Genomic DNA, 21806 nt, shown 5'->3' on the forward strand with positions numbered 1-21806 from the left:
GTGGCACCAATGTTATTTTCATAAGGCAAGTGCATAACGCGGTCGGTCTATCGAATTATGCTGCATAGTCGGACTTCGTTTCATAAAGACTGTAGGTTCTTTGGTGCACCATAAAAGATCTGATAAATTACTAATCAGTATTTGGATCACACCAATGGCGGACGGGCTCCACGTCAGCAGTTTTAAATTGGTTCAAATGGCTCTGAGCACTATGGGACTTAACATCTGAGGTCATCAGTCCCCTAGAACTCAGAACTACTTAAACCTAACTAACCTAAGGACATCACACACATCCATGCCCGAGGCAGGATTTGAACTTGCGACCGTAGCAATCGCGCGGTCCGGGACTGAAGCGCCTAGAACCGCTCGGCCACCGCGGCCGGCCTTAGCAGTTTCGCATTTCTTTCACGAATAGGTATATACAAAGCTGATAAATACATTAATACAAAGAGATATGTTTAGTTTGTTAAATTAATACATCTGAAACGTAATAATTTAAATATACTAAAATAGGAGGGGCGTTTGAAAAGTCTGTGCAAAGTCCGAGAGATGCCACCACTGGCGCCTATCGAGGTCACGTTTAGTTAGTAGCATCTTTGGAAAGATCGCACACCACGTTTCGGTCATATTGGTCTATTTCTTTGTGTTTGGCATTCGTGTCAGTCAAGGAAGTCGAGTGACTGTCAAAAAATGGACGAAAAAGAATTTCGTGTGGTGATTAAACATTAATTTATGATAGGCAAAACGCCTCAGGAGACTAATGAGAAGCTTGATAAACATTATATTGTTTCTGTGCCTTCGCTTAGAACAGTTTATAAGTGATTTCACAATTTTAGGAGTGGCCATATGTGCACAAGTGATACTGAACGTTCTGGATGCCCTGTGGAGTTTACGACTCCAGAAGTTATTGATAAAATCCATGATATATTGATGTGTGACAGAAGACTTAAGGTGCGTGGGATTGCTAGTGCCATGGGCGTCTCGAATGTACGCGTATAAAATATTTTGCAAGGACATTTGCACAGGACAAAGCTATCTGTAGGACGCGTTCCGCGATTGCTAACGCTTGACCAAAAACGGAATCGTGTGTAGTGTTGCAAGGATGGTTTGCAGCTGTTCAGAAGGATCCGCAGGACTTTGAGCGTCGTTTCGTTACTGTGGATGAAACATGGATACATTACTATACTCCTGAGACCAAACAACAATGTAAACAATGGGTTACCATGGGCGAATCTGCACGAAAAAAGGCGAAGACCATTCCTTCGGCCAGAAAGGTTATGACGACTGTTTTTCGGGATTCGCAAAGGATAATCCTCATCGACTATTTCGAAAGAGGGAAACTATTACAGGTGCATATTATTCATTTTTATAGGACCGTCCTTTCCCATCATGACAATGCACCAGGACAAACCTAAGCAGTTCTGGTGGAAAAATTAATGGGAATATGATTCCAGCTCGTTTCCCATACCACACTATTCTCCAGACATGGCTCCCTTGGACTACTATTTGTTCCCCAATTTGAAGAAATGTCTGGCGAGACAAAGATTTTATTCAAACGAGGAGGTGATTGCAGCAACGATTAGCTATATTGCAGACTTAGACAATTCCAATTATTCGGAAGGGGTCAACAAATTAGAACAGCTCTGGACGAAGTGCATAAGTCTAAAAGGAGACTATGTTGAAAAATAAAAGGTTTACCCCAAAGATGTAACCAGTCTTTATATTTTCACGGACTTTTCAAACGCCCCTCGTATATTCATGGTACTTAAGAGCTAACAAGGTGGATGCATACACAGCGAAAGCTGAAGAACATAGGACGATACGAAACAGTAAGGCATCTCCTAGCCGATCGCAGATACAATATGGAGGCTTCTCTGTTCTTCATTGTCGTAGAAAGTATTACATGTACTTATTAACATTTGTGGACTTTCTGGGACACAAATATTTCATAAATATAAAGAAAGAAAAATTGTCTTGGTGTCTTACATTTTCCTGCGATATATTTGACTACGATACTGGCTGTTACATGAGTAGTTATTCATGTCGTGTACAACAAGGTTAAGTCAGTTCAGGGATGTGTCTGTCTGTGGGAATTGATAAAGCCACTGCTGGAGTGAAGTCGTAGTTGGCTTGTATGATGTCAATCGGACGGTGAAAACCGGCTGAGAATGGGCTCTGGTTGTGCACTTTGCAGCAGATACGGGCATCGAAGCGCGTGCCTTCCAGGAGTGTAGCCATCACAGCCGTGCGAGCCTTGCCTAGCGCAGCCGGTTCAGCTGGGGCAGTCGCATGGAGGTCGAACGGGCCGCACGGTGCAGAGTCGAGCGGCGCACTGGGCTACAGCAGTCTCTCGCCGAGCGAGTCCCCGACGTCACCCCAAGGGCCGAGCAGTGCTGTTCCTAAACAATTTGTATGCCACGGGCTAAGCAGAGTCGTGCATGGAGACGCAGCCCACGGGCCGCGACCTCACTGCTCCGCACTGAGCGAGGCTCTGACGTCACTGCGGCCTACGTGCTGTTGGTAGCGCTGACGGCAGCTGTGAGCTAGGGCTGTGATCTGTGGGTAGAGCAGAGTTTAGTTCAAATGTTCAAAAGTGTGTAAAACCTTATGAGGCTTAACTACTAAGGTCATCAGTCCAAACACCATTTCGTCCGATGCAGATTCCCACATTGTGCTCCAGGAAAGTGGGTGACACCGCCGTAACGACGACACAGCAGAAAGGCGTTATTAAGCCAGTTACTACACATCCAATCAACAGACTTCTTTTGGTCTACATGGTTGCAAGCTGTGATTTGCGAAGCAAGAGCGCTCTGTCTAAACATGAATTACCATTACTTTCAGTCACAGGTGTCTCAGTCTGGTAGCTACTATTTACGAGAAGACGTGTATTCCACTCCTCGAGGCGACGTGATGCTCAAGCTTCTAGGCGCTCAGTCCGGAGCCGCGCGACTGCTACGGTCGCAGGTTCGAATCCTGCCTCGGGCATGGATGTGTGTGATGTCCTTAGGTTAGTTAGGTTTAAGTAGTTCTTAGTTCTAGGGGACTGATGACCATAGATGTTAAGTCCCATAGTGCTCAGAGCCATTTGAACCATTTTGATGCTCAAGCAACCACCACGAGATTGGGCCTCTACTACCTGTGGGCCGCTGCTGCTGGTTTTAAGATTAGTTGTGTGGGCCTAGCATCTTCCAGCCAGTGGGGCAACTACCAGGTGCAACCAGCTTTCCGCTATAGAGGGCAGTCGTTTGAGACCACGGCCAACTGTTGCGTCAGTTCCTTAACACTCACTGTCTTCAGCACCCACTATGGAGGACGTTGCACCACAAAATGTTCTAGTTTGTTCATCAGTAAAATGTATGACCAACAGTGAAGTTTTTATGAACAGCCACAGATCATCACCCCGACAACAATCCACCACCTCAACTCAGACCTCCACATGTAGAGGTCACCCATCCTGACTTCTACATTTTGATGTCTGAAGTATGTGTCACCTGTAAATATCAGTGAAAGAGGAACCTTACCAGCCAACCTACGTGGAGACGATGACTCCCGATTTCCTCATAGTTGCAGTTTCATCGACACACAGCATCAGTGTGCAGCGGGTGACTGCACTGACTGTTTCATTTTTCTTTTCCCTGCGAGCATCACGTCACGTCATTGCACCTTTTAGCCACTTTTCAGGTCTGTTTTCATGTGTGACGTGTGTCAAGTAAACTCAGACTGTGGTTTGAGGATGTGTAAATATGAGCGTTATTTTTGCCTATCATCAATGAATGGGACTCATAGTCTTGAAGTGTATAGTGTGTTAACCATGCATAGCTTCTTAGGAGGGGAAGGTGATTTTTGTCGTGAAGTTGGAGTTTTGTTGTAGTTTTCGTCGTTTTTAATGGGCAATGTATTTCATTTTGAGCAATAAATGTGGCTCACTACGTTTAAGCATATGATGTAGTGGTCATGAGTAGCCGCTCAAGTGGAGAAGTTATGTAACTATAAGTGTTAGGATAGAATTAGGTTAAGTGTCCTTGTAGTCATACTGTTTTGTTCTCCTCGTTTGTTGTTTGTATGATTGGTGGCGGGATCCCCTGGCTCAGAAGTTGCGAATTTCTGCAGCCTGGACCAGATGTGCAGGGAAGTGCACGTGCCGATGATTTTGGTGTCTTGCAGAGTGCAACTGCCGACAGTAATTTTGTTGTAGATACTTAGGAGGTGACAAAGAAAGCTATCAATAAGGCTGATAGTATTGAAGATGTTTTTGGTACTGAAATGTGAGTGTAGAAATGAAAGTGCGCAATGGAAAATAGTGAAAGCTAATATAAAGATTTTGCCCTGTCTGGTTACCCTGTGAAGCTGATCTTAGTATCTCTTAACGGTGATATTATTTCCTCCTTCTTGCTCTTCAACGTATAAATTACAACATAAAAATAAATGAATGATTAAGGGAACTAGTAACTACTAAATTATAAATGTTGTTTCTGCTTATACATTTATAGTAGATTAAAACACCTTTATTTATTACAAATATTTATATGTCGATGTGCAATTGACATTAAGAGATACAAACTCCAGCCACAAAATAAAAACCCATTAAACACTAGGACGGCAGAAGGCGGTCCTTTGACTAGTATAATCTAATACTACCTTCTTGTTTCTGTATTCTACAGACAAGAAATGCGAACTCCCACCCACAAGGACGGAATTCACATAACGACTCAGCATTAGTACACACAGGAGAAGTGCTCTCACTCACTGAACGCTGCGTACTCAACGACGATTTCCTATCCGCAGACGAAGTCCAGAGTCGTATAAGTTAGCAACACCTTCGCTCACCTAAAGCAACTTTACAGTGCCTTGTGCACTATATCATGCAAATTAAGCATTAGTGATTTTGCCCGCATTTGTCCTATCATGATAAACGAACCCTGCGACAGTATATCACTGGTGACAGCTTCCCCCAGCTTCAACATTATCCTCCTGGGTTCCACCGCTCGTCATCGAAAGTCAGTTTTGGCATGGTGCTTGATGAGAAAGTCTAGCCCTGGGATTGCGCAGCAGCCTTCGCCTGCATCACGCATTACACTGCAAGTGTTTCCACTTTTGTAAATCTCCTGATCTACTGGCACAAGCCTTGTCGGCCCGATCATAAACCCTACAAACACATTTCTTCCTACATTCTGAGGAGGCAGTGCAGTCAAATATGGTGCCCAATCTGCGGACTTCGTAGATACTAATTGCGTCTGTACCATTTCAGTACCCAAAACATCTGCAATACAATCAGCCTTATTGATAGCTTTCTGTGTCACCTCCTAAGTATCTACAACAATATTACTGTCGGCAGTTGCACTCTGCAAGACACAAAGATCATCGGCACATGCACCTTTATCTACATCTGGTCCAGGCTTCAGAAATTCGCAACCTCTCCGCCAGGGTATACCTCACTAATTATGCAAACAACAGACGAGGAGAACAAAACAGTACGACTATAACACTACCGTCTGCTACTGCTATACCATATCCTTAAAGTAGGAGGCAGGTCGTGAAATATAAATATAACTATCTAGTTAAAACAATTATGGTATAAGGCAAGAGAGCAGTGTCACCCTCTGAGAGGAATTTTGTTGTGTTGACCGAGTTGTACCTAACGGGGGTGGCTTATCGGAAATGAATGTCAGATTTACGTAAATATTTGAACTGTAGGAAACAAAATTTTTGTTTATCTGCACTGTTTAACGTATAGAGAAAACGGTTGCCAGCCTAATTAGGCAAGAGAATGATTAACAGTCTTCTTCAAGAAAATAGCTATTGGTAACTTTAACGGATAAACACAACCTATACTTTGTCACACGTGAGTGCAATGAACTCTGACACATACATATGTTTACGGTAAGAATGAAGCTAACAGCTAGAGCAGCACAATCTATTTGCAAAAATATAACAGATACCGAAACACGCTATTAATTTCAGGGCTTGTTCAAACTGAATAGTCTTTATAACATTACTATTAACATTCACTGCAGCATCATAAATTGGACATAGCTTAAGTCTCTCTCAGTTAAATACTTTACTATTTAAAATGAAAGTTAATTGGAATCCACTAACAGGTTGCTTCTCCACTATCTTTTGAATAAAGAAATTATGGTTTTGATAAATAGTGGTCTTCCCGTTACTTGTTACCTAGCATTAGCACAATAGGCAAACTGTGGATCCTGTTATACTATTAATATGCACTTCCAATACACAAGAGAGACTAACACTTAGCAATCATGAACAAATAATTTTCTACTATTGCAGTTTTCCACTTTTACTACAGTGAAACACAATGTTTACAAATTTGCAAGAAACTGACTCACCTTTTAAAATTTACTACATGTAGCACTATGATCATTAACTAAGCAAAACTTTATAAGCCGCAATTTTGAGAACTTTAATTTATAAAAGAAACAGCAAATTGTCTTTATTGCCACAGTCTTCTACTTTCAAGTAAAAGATTAAATAAGTGACTTTGAAACCTCACAAAACTACATTTACTGCCTACCACAATTTCACTAAATCCACAATAAATCTGAATATTCCCTTCTCATCAAAGATCAAACAACATTATGTAATTAACTGTCTAACTTTGACACCGAGCGAGGTGGCGCAGTGGTTAGACACTGGACTCGCATTCGGGAGGACGACGGTTCAATCCCGCGTCCGGCCATCCTGATTTAGGTTTTCCGTGATTTCCCTAAATCACTCCAGGCAAATGCCGGGATGGTTCCTCTGAAAGGGCACGGCCGACTTCCTTCCCCATCCTTCCCTAATCCGAAGAGACCGATGACCACGCTGTCTGGTCTCCTTCCCCAAAACAACCAACCAACTAACTTTGAGGCTTTCATTTTTTCCGCAAAATAGGACACTCGGTAGTCATAGTTCAAATGGAGAGGAACCTGAGAGGTGCTGTGATAGGGAAAAAATCAAGATAGGTACATAAATTCTATTATAAGTTACCTTATATTTGTGCACACTAAATCACCCAATAAGCTGATCCTTCACTGTACATTATTATAGCATTCCGTTACAGTGATTGCGCAATGTGGTGTGGATTTGCAGGCAGAATTGCTGGACTCTGTCCCTTCTTGATGGCGATGGTGGATACCAATTCCAGAATCGTTCCAGCTATTTATCCATCCATCCGAGGCATTGGTAAGCGGCAGGAAAAGCCTCTCTCGGAACCAGCACTATATACAACTCTTACACAGGCAGTGAACAGTGTGGTACGTCGCCCCCGACTGACTCTTGGCTCCACCTTTTCTACCTAGGCCAACCACATTTTGCACGCGACACAGTTCCATTCCCGAGGGGAACCACAAGACGTTTTACATACAAAATGACTAAGAACCTTAAGTGAGGATCAGCAATTTACATAACAGTAACCAAACTTATTAATTAAAAAAGGACATTTGCACATACAGGTAGTTCTAAACAATATTACTTAAAAAAATTCCAATTATATACAGTAAGTTTTATTCCCTCCAAATGAAACAAAGAATTTAAATGACAGATACACTACATTGCACAGAATCAAACCATGACATCAAAGTTTTTACAAAGAAAGGAGTATACAATTTCGTGTTATCTATTCAATGAAACACATTTACAGATACTCAATGTTATAACATTAAACCAAAGCAAAAGGCAAAATACATCCATACAGCTTTAGAACTATGGTGTTACACGACGACAAGGACACTTAATCTAATTCTATCCTAACACTTACTGTAACTTCTCCACCTGAGCGGCTAGTCATGCTTAAACGTAGTGAGCCACACTTCTTGCTCAAAATGAAATACATTGCCCATTAAAAACGACGAAAACTACCTCAAAACTCCGACTTCTCGACAAAACTCATCTTCCCCTCTTAAGAAGTTACTCATGGTTAACACCTTATACACTTCCAGACAAGGAGCCACACTCATTGATAATAGGATAAAATAACGCTCGTATTTACACATACTCAGAACACAGTCTGAGTTTACTTGACAGATGAAACAAATTAAAACAGAACTGAAAATCTGCTGAAAGGTGCACTGACTCGGCGTGATACTCGCAGGGGAAAAAAATAGAACAGACAGTGCACTCACCTACAGCACACTGATGCTGTGTGTCGACGAAACTGCAACCCTGAGGTAGTTGAGAGTTATCGTCTCCAGGAAGGGTGGCTGGTAAGGTTCTCCTGTCACTGAAATTTAGACGTGACACACACTTCTGACATCAAAATGTGGAGGTCCAGGATGGATGACCTCTACACGTGGAGGTCTGAGTTGAGGTGGTGGATTGTTGTCGGGATGCTGATCGATGGCTGCTTATAAAAACTTCGCTGTTAGTCATACATTTTACTGAAGAACAAACCAGAACATTCTGTGGTGCAGCGTCCTCCCTAGTGTGTGCTGAAGACAGCGGGTGTTAAGGAACTGATGCAAAAGGTGACCATGATCTCAAACAGCTTCCTTCTATGGCTGAAGGCTGATTGCACCTCGTAGTTGGCCCACAGGCTGGAAGATACTAAACTCACAGCACTGATCTTAAAACCAGCAGCAGGGGCCCACAGTTAGTGGAAGCCAAATCCGATGTAGGCTGCTTGTAGCCTCATGTCGCCTTCTGGAGCGGCATACTCCTCTCCTCTTAAATAGTAGCTACCAGACTGAGACACATTTGACTGAAAATAATGGTGATTTATGTTGGGACAGAGCGTTCTTGCTTTGCAAATCATAGCTTGTAACCATGTAGACCATAAGAAGTCTTTTTATTGGATGTGTAGTTACTGGCTTACCAACGCCTTTCTGCTGCGTCGTCGTTATGGCCTTTCATTTAGCACATTGTGGGAATCTGCCAGTGGCATTGCTGCATCTGACGTAATGGTGTTTGGTCGGCTCTGAGGAGGCCCACTCCCAAGATGTTTTGCAACAGCGATGGAAACATCACAATTTTACTCAGTAGCGCCGAAAAGTAGTGGTGGCACTGCAGATCGAATAACAGATAAGAAGATACTGAGTCGAACTGTGGAAGACAAGAAATTTGTGGCACAACTTCGTTTAATAGGGCATATACTTAGGCATCAAGGACTCGTCAGTTTAATATCTCATTTGATTGATGACAGGAGAAAATACAAAAACGCATTACATGAAGCAGGCAAAAATGAATACATAAGTCTAAAGAATGAGATCGACTGGTAGTGCAAAATGACTAAGCAGAGATGGTTAGAGGGCAAATGTAATTATGTAGAGGCGCATATCACTAGGGGTAAGTTAGATACTGCCCACAGGAAAATTAATGAGATCTTTGGAGAAAAGAGAACGACTTGCATGAATATCAAACCCTCAGATGGAAATCCAGTAACAAGCAAAGAAGAGAAAGCAGAAAGGTGGAAGGAGTATATAGAGGATCTATATAAGGGCGATGTTCTTGAGGACAATATTATAGAAATGGAAGAGGATGTACATGAAGATGAAATAGGAGATATGATACTGCGTGAAGAGTTTAACAGAGCACTGACAGACCTAAGTCGAAACAAGGTCCCAGGAGTAGACAACATCCCATTAGAACTAGTGACAGCCTTGGGAGAACCAAGCCTAACAAAACACTACCATCTAGTGAGCAAGATGTATGAGACAGCCGAAATACCCTCAGACTTCCAGAAAAATATAATAATTCCAATCCCAAAAGAAAGCAGGTGTTGACAGATGTGAAAATTACCGAACTATCAGTTTAATAAACCACGGCTGCAAAATACTATCACGAATTCTTTACAGACGAGTGGAAAAAGTTAGAAGCCGACCTCGGGGAAGTTCAGTTTGGATTCCTTAGAATTGTTGCAACACGTGAAGTAATACTGACCCTACGACTTACCTTAGAATAAAGATTAAGCAAAGGCAAACTTACGTTTCTAACATTTGTAGACTTAGAGAAAGCTATTGACAATGTTGACTGGAATGCTCTCTTTCAATCTCTGAAGGTGACAGGCGAAAAGTACAGGGAGCGAAAGGCTATTTACAATTTGTACAGAAACCAGATAGCAGTTATAAGAGTCGAGGGGCATGAAAGGAAAGTAGTGGTTGGGAAGGAATGAGACAGGGTTGTAGCATATCCCCGATGTTATTCAATCTGTATATGGAGGAGAAATAAAAATATTTGACGTTCGCCGATGACATTGTAATTCTGTCAGAGACAGCAAAGTACATGGAACAGCAGAACGGAATGGACAGTGCCTTGAAAGGAAGATAGAAGATGAACATCAACAGAAGCGAAACGAGGATAACAGAATGCAGTCGAATTAAATCGGTTGATGCTGCGGGAATTAGATTAGGAAATGAGACGCTTAAAGTAGTAAATGGGTTTTGCTATTCGGGGAGCAAAATAACTGATGATGGTCGAAGTAGAGAGGATATAAAATGCAGACTGGCTGTGGCAAGGAAAGCGTTTATGAAGAAGAGAAATTTGTTAACATCGAGTATAGATTTAAGTGTCAGGAAGTCGTTTCTGGAAGTATTTGTATGGAGTGTAGTCATGAATGGAAGTGAAACGCGGACGATAAATAGTTTAGACAAGAAGAGAATAGAAGCTTTCGAAATGTGGTGCTACAGAATAATGCTGAAGATTAGATGGGTAGATCACATAACTAACGAGGAGGTACTGAATAGATTGAAAGAGGAGAGAAAATTTGTGGCACAACTTGACTAGAAGATGTAATCGGTTGGTAGGGCATATTCTGAGGCATCAAGCGATCGCCAATTTAGTATTGGAGGGCAGCGTGGAGGATAAATATCGTAGAGGGAGACCAAGAGATGAATACACCAAACAGATTCAGAAGGATGTAGGTTGCAATAGGTGCTGGGAGATGAGGAAGCCTGCACAGGATGGAGTAGCATGAAGAGCTGCAGCAAACCAATTTCTGGACTGAAGAGCAAAACAACGACAACAAGAGCTAACAAAATAGGTCGATAAATAGCGAAAGCTCTAGAACAAAGGACAATACGAAACAGGAAGGCATCTCCTAGCTGATCGCAGAAAAAATGTGAAGGCTTCTCTGTTCTTCATTATTGTAGAAAGTATTACATGTACTTATTAACATTTTTGAACTTTCTGGTACGCACATATTTCATAAACATAAAGAAAGATAAATTTTCTTGGTGTCTTACATTTTCCTACGACACATTTGACTACAATACTGGCTGTTACATGAGTAGTCATTCAAATAGTCTGTACAACAAAATTACAAGTTTGGTGTATACAAGAAAAAAACAGTACACAATTTGACATGTTTTAAATAAACAGTTTGCAAATCATTTACACTGGCATGGGAGAAATTTCTAAAAGATACACTAACTTAATGTTTGAGACGTATCAATGTTCTGAGGATAAGAGGTTAAGTCATTTCAGTGACGTGTCTGCCCGTGGGAATTGATGCAGCCACTGGTGGAGTGACTTCGCAGTTGGCTTGTATGATGTCAATCGGTCGGTGACGACTGGCTAAGTGCGAGATCTGGTTGTGCACTTCGCAGCAGAGGTGGGCATTGACGCGATGCCCGTCCAGGACCGTAGCAATGTGAGCCGTGCGAACCTTGCCTCGCGCTGCCGGTTCTACCGGGGCAGCCGCATCGAGGTCCGACGCGCTGCACGGTGCAGAGTAGTGCGCCTGCACTGAACTACAGCAGTCTCGGACCGAGCGAGTCTGTGACGTCACCCCAAGGGCCGAGCTGTGCTGTAGCGAAAGCACCTGTATGGCAGCGGCTCAGCAGAGTTCCGCATAGGGACTGATATTATCTACGTCCCAAACACTAGAAGACACTACTTTCAAAGATGATATACAGTGGTATGCAACCTCAGTGGAAGTGAAACTTACGTGATCACAGCTGCTCAGCTTTATAGCCTTAATATGCCTTATATGGCGTCGGCGTAATGGCTCATGTACATGTCTGGGACGATGGAAGAACACTGGGAGTTCGCGTTTCTTGTCTGTTGAACACAGAGAGGAGAACATATTATTAGATTATACTAGTCAGAGGACAGCCCTCTGCCGTCCTAGCGTTTCAATGAGTTTTTTATTTTGTGGCTGGAGTTCCTCCATCGTTGCAGACGTGAACGCGAACCACCAATCCGACTCACTGGACACAGTACATTCGGTGATATTAATTGCTTCAGCATATTACGGCTATAAAGCTGAACCCCTGTGATCACGTAAGTTTCACTTCCACTGAGGTTGCACACCACTGTAGATCATCTTTGTAAATAGTGTCTTCTAGTGTCATCTTAGATGATGTTAGTCGTCTCCAGTTATTTGTATTAGATCGAGTATCCATAAAAAGGGGCAGATTTGGTCAGTTGATCAATAATATTAGTCAGGAATCAAAAATGATTCAAATGGCTCTGAGCACTATGGGACTCAACTGCTGAGGTCATTAGTCCCCTAGAACTTAGAACTAGTTAAACCTAACTAACCTAAGGACATCACAAACATCCATGCCCGAGGCAGGATTCGAACCTGCGACCGTAGCGGTCTTGTGGTTCCAGACTGCAGCGCCTTTAACCGCACGGCCACTTCGGCCGGCTTGTAATAAGTAAAGATGTTTTAATCTACAATAAATGTATAAGCAGAAACATTAATATTTAGTAGTTACTAGTTCCCTTACGCATTCATTTATTTTTATGTTGTAATTTATATGTTAAAGAGCAAGAAGGAGGAAATAATATCACCGTTAAGAGATCCTATGATCTGCTTAAGGGGGTAGTCAGACAGGGCCAAATCTTCATTTGCGCGTTCAGTATTTTCCAGTCCGCACGTTCTTTTTTACACCCGCCTGGAGCAGCATCTTGGAAACCATACAAATACCTTCCAGAAATACTTCCTAAAACTTAAATTCATATTCGATGTTAGAAAATCCCTCTTTTTCATTGATACTTTTCTTGCTATAATCAGTCTTCATTTTGTATCCTCTCTACATCGGCCATCATCAGTTATTTTGTAGCCCAATAGTCCTTTTACGGTCTCATTTTGTAATCAGATTCCCTTAACACTACCTGGTTTAACCCTCGAAATACCAAGGGAGAGGGAAGGGGTACTTTATGCCTACCTTTCCAGAATACAGTAATCTAGTCAGGTACATTATATTTTAAAATTCTGAAAAAAATATATTTGTGCTTTTTAATGAATTCTTCTACCAGATTCCGTAATTGTTTAAAATTTTTCAGTAAAACTTAACGAAAAATTTAGGTCTTGTCAGTGAATTTTCAGAACATGTGTCACATTCATATTTTCAGGTTTAGGGCACTTCTTACGCATAAATATATCTTTAAAATAGAGGGTTATCTTATAATCCCTTTTCAGGAGTCTATCTATTCCATTCAACTGTTATTCCAAGTTCTTTGCTGCCACTGACAGAACTGCAGTGTCACCGGTTAACTTTAAAATGTTTATTGCTTCTCCCTGATATTTAGTTATGTTTACAAATTTATCCTTGCATGCTTTACTGCTTGTGAAGTGGAGATGTTGAATAACTTCCCTCGGGCATGGATGTGTGTGCTGTCCTCTTAGGTTGGTTAGGTTTAAGTAGTTCTAAGGTCTAGGGGACTGATGACCTCAGAAGTTAAGTCCCATAGTGCTCAGAGCCATCTGAACCATTTTTGAATAACTTCGAGTGTAGGCTACCAGAATGTCTCACACCCATCATTCCATTGCACAACTAGAAATCCAGGAGATGGAGTAGCAGAATTTATGTGTTTCAGCAAGATTTGTTCTTTGATGCGGTGGGGCTATGAATTCCATGTCCAGTCTCATTACTCCTCTCTTCTTTTTACCGGTCGACAGCAAAATTCGTATTTCAGTGTATATACGGCCAAAATTCAAACTCTGATTTAGGACAACATGAATTCCCAAGGATTGACATGTTACCAGTAATGGAGAAACATTTAGGAATGAGCGTCTTTTTAATCTCAGAACATTAAATGTTATGTATGTAACTCCAAGAAGAGCAGAGTACATTGAGACAACTATTTCTAGATCGAAAGGTAAGCCACTTCCGTTCGAACCCACTAGCGAGAAAAAACAGAATAGACGGTTGGAGTTGCAGTAAAGGGAAATGTCGTTAGAGTGTATTGTGGGATAGCACAAATATGAGGAAAAGAAACTACTGTATCCTTTTCATGACTTTACGCCTCTTATCTTCAGATATCATTTTTAAATGACGAATGGTAGCCAGACGGAAAGTTGCTACCTCACAGTATCTCTGGATTAATAGCTTTTCATATAAGGCGTTTATTTAAAAGTCCAATTTCAGAAGTTTCTCTGTACTGGGGCGCCTGACTCAAATGCTTTAACATTGTCATCGTCCATGTCAAGAGAAGGTGCAGTATAGGTGATTTCTCCAGTTCTAATTGCTTTGACGCCGTTTTGAAGTGCTACAAAACCTATTATGTTTTAAATGCTATAAAATAAACGATTGCGTATAAGAATTACAGCAGTAGAATAGCACACATTCCGTAAAAAGTTCTTTCGTCAGTATAATATCAGTTCCTTTAGTTCGGGTATTTCTCCCTTCTCAGAGAGCTTTTCGCTACAAGACATTGTAACATTGCCAGCTGCTTATTCCAGCGACTACCTTCAGACTGGCTCAGTGATCTATCAGGAGCATCAGGAAGACCAACTTCCTTTAAGTAAATGATGTGTTCTTTCGCCGCAATCAAAAGACCATGGACGTATAGACAATTAACGCATATATACTCCGTATCGAAATTATTTCATAGCCCTATATTTAGCATATGGCAGGAACAATTCAGTCGTGAATAATTGCACAGTGCAACGACAATGTTGCTACCTTGATGAGTCGTGTGCTGTATGGTTCAAATGGCTCTGAGGACTATGGGACTTAATTTGTGAGGTCATCAGTCCCCTAGAACTTAATACTACTTAAACCTAACTAACCTAAGGACATCACACACATCCATGTCTGAGGCAGGATTCGAACCTGCGACCATAGCGGTAGCGCGGTTCCAGACTGAAGCATCCAGAACCGCTCTTCCACTACGTCCGGCATGTGCTGTATGTCTTTCAAAGTAGAATCGTTTATACCAAGAGACATTAATCGTCTAAACAATTCTCTTAGAATATTGCTGACCGTTTGTGGTTCACTTGGAAACTGGGTTGTAAACAAAATGCGAGATCTGAGAGTCCAGTCAATGAAACAGGAGACAGTACACGGCAGCTAACGGTTTCTTCTCGCCCTGGACGTGCCCATATCTGTAATTGCTGAGTATTCACCTTCTGTTACATGAGCAATTACCACAGACATAATTATATGTCGTAGGTTTTTAACACTTCCTGCCATGTACTGCAACACAGTTGTGGGGTGAGATATAAGGGCCTTTGCGGTGTCAACTAAAGTCTGAAACAGATCCATAAGACCTTCACCTCTTATAGTTCCGTAAGACCTTACGTCTCGTGCACACGTAGCAACGCAGTTATCGACAGTTATCTCCTGTGCTGGTTTAGGAAGTCGTTTCTCGTCCACATGAGACCTTTGTTTATTAAATACTCATGGATATCGAGAAATGTACGAAGTGCCACTTGACCCTCCAGCATGAGAGTAAATTTCACAGCACAGCGAAAAGCAAAGAAAAAGAACGCTTTTCCTAACGCCACCCTCAATAGACTTTAACAAGGCCCAAACTGAACTCCAGGCTGTGTGGTTCTCTACTCACCACTGACTAGATTTTCTTTTACTTCCCTTTATCTTGATATGTGCACCTTCTTCTGCAAACCACGTTAAATTTCCCGCTCTCATTTTGTGTGTTACGAAAAAGGTGAAGGAATCTCATCACTCCACTAAACACTTCTCCACTCACCGCTCGTAGCCCGTAGCTCGCAACTGCGGTCAGTGCTACCAACAGTTCGTATGTGCAGCACACCAGTGCTTGCGCACAGCACTGGTGCAGTGACGTCACGGACTCGCTCAGTGCGGAGCAGTGAGGTCTCAACGCCAACTCTGCTGAGGCCGTGGCATACAGGTGCTTTCGCAACAGCACTGCTCGGCTTGTGGGATGACGCCAGGGACTCCCTCAGCCAGTTACTGCCGTAGTCCAGCGCGGCCGCAGCTCGCGGGCCGATCCTCTTCGCACGACTCTGCCGGCGGACCTCAATACGGCTGGCCTGCCCGAACCGGCAGCGCGAGGCAAGGCTCGCACGGCTGTCATGGCCACAGTCTTGGACGGGCCGCGCTTCGATGATCACCTCTGCTGCAAACTGCACAACCAGAGCTCACACTCAGCTGGTTGTCACCGACCGATTGACATCATAAAAGCCAACTGCGAAGTCACTCCAGCAGTGGCTGCATCAGTTACCATGGGCAGACACGTCCCTGAACTGAATTAACCTCATATCCTCAGAACATTGATACCCTTCAAATTTTAAGTTGGTGTATCTTGTACAAATATCTCACGTGCCATTGTAATTGATTTGTCAAACTGTTTATTTAAAACATGTGAAATTGTCTATTGGTTTTCCTTGTATGTAACAAACTTGTGGTTTTGTTGTACTTACGACTTGTATGACTACTTTTGTAACGGCCAGTGTCGTAGTCAAATATATCGTAGACAAACGTAAGACACCAAGAAAATTTTTCTTTCTTTATGTTTATGAAATATGTGTTTACCAAAGAGTGCACAAGTGTTAAATAGTACATGTAATACTTTCTATGATGATAAAGAAAAGAGAAGCGTTCACATTTTTTCTGCGATCAGCTAGGGGAAGCATTCATGTTTCGCATCGTCCTTTGTTCTTCGCTTTCGCTGTGTAAGCATCTACATTACAGGCCATAAAAATTATTACACTACAAAGATAACGTGCTACAGATTTATACGATAGGAAGAAGGTGCCGTGAAATGCAAATGATTACCTTTTCAGGGCATTCACGCAAGGTGCGCCGGTGGCGACACCATAACGTTCTGACATCAGGAAAGTTTCCAACCGATTTCTCATACACGAACAGCAGTTGACCGGCGTTGCCTGGTGGAACGTTGTTGTGATACCTCGTGTAAGGAGGAGAAATGCGTACCATTACGTATCCGACTTTGATAAAGGTAGGATTGTAGCCTATTGCAATTGCGGTTTATCGTATCGCGACATTGCTGCTCGTGCTGGTCGAGATCCAGTGACTGTAGGCAGAATATGGGATCGGTGATTTCGAGAGGGTAATACGGAAAGCCGTGCTGGGTCCCAACGGCCTCGTATCACTAGCAGTTGAGATGACAGGCATCTTATCCACTTGGCTCTAACGGATAGTGCAGCCATGTCTCGATCCCTGAGTCAGCAGATGGGGACGTTCTCAAGACAACAACCATCTGCACGAACAGTTCGATGACGTTTGCAGCAGCATGGACCATCAGCTCGGATACCATGGCTGCAGTTACACTTGACGCTGAATCACAGACAGTAGCTCCTGCAATGGTGTACTCAACGACGAACCTGGGTACACGAATGGCAAAACGTCATTTTTTCGGATGAATCCAGGTTCTGTTTACATCATCAAGATGGTCGCATCTGTGTTTGGCGACATAGCGGTGAACGCACATTGGAGGCGTGTATTCGTCATCGCCATACTGGCGTATCACTGGGCGTGATGGTATGGGATACCATTGGTTACACATCTTGGTCAACTCTTGTTCGCACAGTGGACGTTCAATTTCAGATGCCTTACAACCTGTGGCTCTACCCACCATTCGATCCTGGCGAAACCTTACATTTCAGCAGGATAATGCACGACTGCATGTTGCAGGACCTGTATGGCCCGTTCTGGATACAGAAAATGTTCGACTGCTGCCAGCATATTCTACAGATCTCTCTCCAATTGAAAACGTCTGGTCAATGGTGGCCGAGCAACTGGTCCGTCACAATACGCTAGTCACTTCTCTTGATTAACTGTGGTATCGTGTTGAAGCTGCAAGGCCAGTTGTACCTGTATACGTCAACCAAGCTCAGTTTGACACAATGCCAAGGCGTATCAAGGCCGTCATTACGGCTAGAGGTGGTTGTTCTGGGTACTGATTTCTCAAGATCCATATACACAAATTACCTGAAAATGTAATCACATGTCAGTTCTAGTATAATATATTTGTCCAATAAAACACGTTTATCATCTGCATTTCTTCTTGGTGCAGCAATTTTAATGGCCAGTAGTGTATCTTGTTAGCTCTTAAGAACCATTAATATATTTAAGTGCATTTAAATTAATAACTTTCAGATGTATTAACTTAACAAACTAAACTCTTTGTATAATGTCTTTATCAGCTCTGTGTTCAGCTTTCGTGAAAGATATGCAAAACTGCTGACTTGGAGTCCGTCCGCCATTGGTGTGATCCAAATACTGATTAGCAAATTTATCAGATGTTTTATGGTGCCCCAACGAAACTGCAGTCTTTCAGAAACGAAGTCCGATACTCAATTAACAATACAGCATGATGCGATTGACCGATCGCGTTATGCACTTGCCTAATGAAATTAACATTGGAGGCACATCTGTAACATTGTGTTTCTCTCGAACACCAACCTGGAGTAATAGGAAATCACAACACGAATCAAGAAGCACTGCTCGGCTAATTTGTATAGATATTACTGAGCTGTCTACCTGCTTGTAAGTGGTAGGTGATCATGACTATTTTCTTTACATTCTCTATCATCCTTCCACCTTCGCAAGCAGGCAAGGTAACAATTACAGCTCAGAACTTCCACTCGTTCATACACGTACCAGAGAGGTGGTTGCTGTTGTTGGATGGGGACCACTTAAACTGTAGTCACAACATGGTAGTTACTAGTTTCCTTAATCATTCATTTATTTTTATGTTGTAATTTATATGTTAAAGAGCAAGAAGGAGGAAATAATATCTCCGTTAAGACATCCTAAGATATGCATCTGGGGGTAGTCAGACAGGACCAAATATTCATTTTTGCGTTCAGCATTTTCCATTGCGTACATTCATCTTTACACTCGCCTGGAGCAGCATCTTGGAAACCATACAAATACCTTCCAGAAATGCTTCCTAACACTTAAATTTATATTCGATGTTTGCAAATCCCTCTTTTTGATTAATACTTTTCTTGCTATAGTCAGCCTATATTTTGTATCCTCTTTACTTCGGCCATCATCAGTTATTTCGCTGTCCAATGGCGCTTTTAGTGTCTCATTTCGTAATCAGATTCACTCAACACTACCTGATTTTACCGTCGCAATACCATGGGATAGGGAAGGGGTACTTTGTCCCTACATTTTCTGAATACTGCAATCTAGGTATGTACATTATATTTTAAAATTTTGAAAAAAATATATATCTGATTTTTTGATTACTTCTACCAGATTCCTTAATTGTTTTAAATTTTTCAGTAAAACTTAACGCCAAAATTTAGGTCTTGTCAGTTGATGTGAATTTTTAGAACATGTGTCATATTCATATTTTCAGGTTTACGACGCTTCTTACACATAAATATGTCATTAAAATGTATGCTGTGCGTAAAAGGCAACAAAAATTTACGAAATCCGTATATATTTGCGTTGGTCATATATTACAACCCCCTTTTGTAGTGCACGTGATGGAAAATCCGTTGGTACTGCTAGGTTCAATCGAATAGGTTACATTACCTTTCATTTAGTTGCATTGATTGTTATCTTATAATCCCTTTCCAGGGCACTATCTATGCCATTCAACTGTTATTCTAAAGTCTTTGCTGTCTCTGACACAATTGCAGTGTCACCAGAAAACTTCAAAATGTTTATTGCATCTCCCTGATATTTAATTCTGTTTACAAATTCATCCTTGCGTGATTTACTGCTTGTACGATGCAGACATTGAATGACATCGAGTGTAGACTACCAGAATGTGTCACTCCCATCTTCAAATTGCACAACTAGAAATCCAGCAGATGGAGTAGCAGTATTTATGTGCTTCAACAAGATTTGTTCTTTGATGGGGTGGGGCTGTGAAATACATGTAAAGCCTCATTACTTCTCTCTTCTTTGTACCTGAGGGCAGCAAAATTCTTATTTCAGTGCATATACGGCAAAAATTCAAACTTTCATTTAGGACAACATGGATTCCCAAGGATTCACATTTTACCAGTTGTGGAGGAACATATAGGACTGAGCGTCTCTCCTATTTCCGAACATTAATTGTTGTTTTTTTTAACTTCCAGAAGAGCAGAGTACATTGAGTTAACTATTTTTGGATCGAAAGTTAAGCCAGTTCCGTTCGAACCCACTAGCGAGAACAAATGCGAACATGGTTGGAGTTGCAGTAATGGGAAATGTCGTTAGAGTGTATTGTGGGAATGGAGAAATATGAAGAAGGAAAGCTATTGTATCCATTTCATGACTTTACGCCTCTTATCTTCAGATATGGTTTGTAAATGACGAACGGTGGCCAGAGGAACGTTGCTACCTCACAGTATCTCTGGACAAATAGCTTTTCATCTAAGTATAATTTGAGGCGTAAATGTAAAAGTCCGATTTCAGAAACTTCTCTGTCCTGGGGGGGCCTGACTCAAATGCTTTAACATTGTCATCGTCCATGTCAACAGAAGGTGTAGTGCAGGTGATTTCTGCAATTCTAACTTCTTGGACGCCGCTTTGAAGAGCTACGAAAACCCTTATATTTTAAAAGCTATAAAATAATCGATTGCGTATAAGAATTCCAGTAATAGAATAGTAAACATACCGTGAAATGTTCTTTCATCAGCGTGATATCAGTTCCTACATTTCGGGCTATTTCTCACTTCTCAGAGAGCATCTCGCACAAAGACATTCTAACATTGTCAGCTGCTTATTCCAGCGAGTATCGTTAGACTGGCTCAGTGATGTATCAAGATCATCAAGAAGACCACTTTTCTTTACGGAAATAACGCGTTCTTTCGCCGCAATCAAATGACCATGAACTTATGGACAATTGACGCATATATACTCAGCATTAAAATAAATTTGTAGCCCTGTATTTAGCATTCGACAGGTACAAGTCAATCGTGAATATATCCCGCAGTGCAACCACAATGTTGGTATCTGCATCAGTGGTGGATACCAAGAGAAACAAATCATCTAAACAGTTCTCTTAGAATGTTACCGCCCGTTTTTGGTTCATATGGAAACTGAGTTGTAAACAAAATGCGAAATCTGAGCGTCGAGTCAACGAAACAGGGACAGTACATGTCAGATAATTGTTTCTTCTCGCACTGGATGTCTACATATCTGTAGTTGCCGACCATTCACCTTCTGTTATATGAGCGATTACCTCAGGCCTAATTATATGTTGTAGGGTTTTAGTTCTTTGTGCCATGTTCCACGACACAGTTGTGGGTTGAGAGATAATGGCCTTTGCAGTGTCAATTAACATCTGAATAGGATCCATAAGACCTTCACCTTTTATAGTTCCGTTCGACCTCACGTCTCGTGCACACATAGCCACGCATTTATCGACAGTTATCTCCTGGAGAGGTTTAGGAAGTCGTTTCTCGTCCCCATAAGACTCTTGTTTATTAGACGCGCATGGATGGCGAGAAATGTGTAAAGTGCCACTTGACCCTTCAGCATGAGAGTAAATTTCACAGCACAGGAACAGCAAACAAAATGAACGTTTTTCCTAACGCCATCCAATATAGGCATTAACACAGTCCAAACTGAACTTTTTAGATTCGCTTCAAGCTGTTCAGTTCTCTACTCATCACCGATTAATTTTTATTTTACTACCCTTTTTCTTGAAATGTGCTCCTTCCTCTGCAGACCACGTTTATTTTCCGAGCT

Source organism: Schistocerca americana, chromosome X, assembly GCF_021461395.2.
Source record: "Schistocerca americana isolate TAMUIC-IGC-003095 chromosome X, iqSchAmer2.1, whole genome shotgun sequence".
NCBI lineage: Eukaryota > Metazoa > Arthropoda > Insecta > Orthoptera > Acrididae > Schistocerca > Schistocerca americana.